A 2,500-nucleotide genomic window follows, 5' to 3' on the forward strand; every position below is an offset into this window, starting at 1 on the left:
AGGCGCCCAGGCGGAAAAGAGGCGCCCTGGCGTAGGCGCCCAGGCGCCAAAAGAGGCGCCAGGCGAAAAGGCGCCAGGGCGCCCAGGCGGAAAAGAGGCGCCCAGGCGGAATGGCGCCAGGGCGCCCAGGCGGAAAAGAGGCGCCCAGGCGAAAAAGAGGCGCCCAGGCGGAAAGGCGCCAGGGCGCCCAGGCGGAAAAGAGGCGCCCTGGCGTAGGCGCCCATGCGCCAAAAGAGGCACCCAGGCGAAAAGGCGCCAGGGCGCCCAGGCGGAAAAGAGGCGCCCAGGCGGAATGGCGCCAGGGCACCCAGGCGGAAAAGAGGCGCCCTGGCGTAGGCGCCCAGGCGCCAAAAGAGGCGCCAGGCGAAAAGGCGCCAGGGCGCCCAGGCGGAAAAGAGGCGCCCAGGCGAAAAAGAGGCGCCCTGGCGGAAAAGAGGCGCCCTGGCGTAGGCGCCCAGGCGCCAAAAGAGGCACCCAGGCGAAAAGGCGCCAGGGCGCCCAGGCGGAAAAGAGGCGCCCAGGCGGAATGGCGCCAGGGCACCCAGGCGGAAAAGAGGCGCCCAGGCGAAAAAGAGGCGCCCAGGCGGAAAAGAGGCGCCCTGGCGTAGGCGCCCAGGCGCCAAAAGAGGCGCCCAGGCGAAAAGGCGCCAGGGCGCCCAGGCGAAGAGGCGCCAGGGCGCCCAGGTGGGAAAGAGGCGCCCAGGCGAAAAGGCGCCAGGGCGCCCAGGCAGAAAAGAGGCGCCCAGGCGAAAAAGAGGCGCCCAGGCAGAAAGGCGCCATGGCGCCCAGGCGGAAAAGAGGCGCCCTGGCCAGGCGGAAAAGAGGCGCCCAGGCGGAAAAGAGGTGCCCAGGCGAAAAAGAGTCGCCCAGGCCGAAAGGCGCCATGGCGCCCAGGCGGAAAAGAGGCGCCCACGCGAAAAGGCGCCAGGGCGCCAAGGCGGAAAACAGGCGCCCAGGCGGAAAGGTGCCAGGGCGCCCAGGCGGAAAAGAGGCGCCCAGGCGCGTGGGGGGCAAGGCGCCAGGCGCCAGGCACGCGCGGAGGCAAGGCGCCAGGCGCAAGGCGCCACGCGCGCGCGCGCGTGGGGGGCGAGGCGCAAGGCGCCACGCGCGCGCGCGCGTGGGGGGCGAGGCGCCAGGCGCCAGGCGCCGGGCGCGCGTGGGGGGCAAGGCGCCAGGCGCCGGGCGCGCGCGTGGGGGGCGAGGCGCCAGGCGCCAGGCGCCGGGCGCGCGTGGGGGGCAAGGCGCCAGGCGCCGGGCGCGCGCGCGTGGGGCGCCAGGCGCCTGGCGGGCGGGCGCCCCCAGGAAGGGGTGCTGGCGCGCGATGGGGTTGCGCCCGTACGGACCGTGTGACAGTACAGACACTTTGGCGAAACCTCCTGCCCGAAGCGATTTTAGGCGTTCGGCTAGGTAGGTGACCCGGTTTTTTTCGCGTTTCTCGGCCGCTAGCCCCTTTTTTCGCGTTTTCGTGCGCGCGCCCCTCTTGACCTCGCACGCGCGCCGCGCGTCGCGTCCTTGTCCTTGTCCGCGTCCGCGTTCGCGTGTGTCGGCGATCACGGGCCCCGTGCATGGCTCGTCTCTGTGGACCATCGCCCCGCTCTTGTCCCTCTTTCGTGTTTGTGTGGCGCCCCGCCCCGTGCACCATTGCCGGCTGGCAGCAAGGTGCCTAGCCCCCCTTGCCGCCAGGCCTGTCCACCCCAAGGTGCTAAAGCCGCCAGGCACCTGTGCCGCCGAACCGTGCGTCCGTAAGCCGCTGCACGTGCGGCGGCCGCCCATGCCCGTGCTATTGACCCTGTGTGACAGTACAGACACTTTGGCGAAACCTCCTGGCCGACGGGGTTTTTGCGCCCACCTAGGTAGGGCGACCCCTTTTTTTTCGTGTCGCCTGTCCGTGTGTCCCTTTTTCGCCTTTTTCGGGTTCGTGTTTTCGTGTGCCGCCAAAAGCAAGCCCTGCGCTCGTCCCGTCCCGCTTGACCCGTGCATCCGCCGGTGCTGGCCTGCAAAATGCCTGTGAGCGACGCACGTGACCAGCAGCCCAGGCGAGTGTGCACGGGTGGCAGGCGAAACGGGCGTGCGTGTCGCCAGTGTGTATGTCCCTTTTTCGCCTTTTTCGGGTTCGTGTTTTCGTGTGCCGCCAAAAGCAAGCCCTGCGCTCGTCCCGTCCCGCTTGACCCGTGCATCCGCCGGTGCTGGCCTGCAAAATGCCTATGAGCGACGCATGTGACCAGCAGCCCAGGCGAGTGTGCATGGGTGGCAGGCGAAACGGGCGCGCGTGTCGCCAGTGCGTATGTCCCTTTTTCGGGTTCGTGTTTTCGTGTGCCACCAAAAGCAAGCCTTGCGCTCGTCCCGTCCCGCTTGACCCGTGCATCCGCCGGTGCTGGCCTGCAAAATGCCTGTGAGCGACGCATGTGACCAGCTGCCCAGGCGAGTGTGCACGGGTGGCAGGCGAAACGGGCGTGTCGCCAGTGCGTATGTCCCTTTTTTGCCTTTTTCGGGTTCGTGT

The sequence above is a fragment of the Aristolochia californica genome, unplaced genomic scaffold (genome assembly GCF_029961685.1).
Source record: "Aristolochia californica isolate CCGP_79_NKW_82.1479 unplaced genomic scaffold, dmAriCali1.0.hap1 SCAF_52, whole genome shotgun sequence".
Taxonomy (NCBI): Eukaryota; Viridiplantae; Streptophyta; class Magnoliopsida; order Piperales; family Aristolochiaceae; genus Aristolochia; species Aristolochia californica.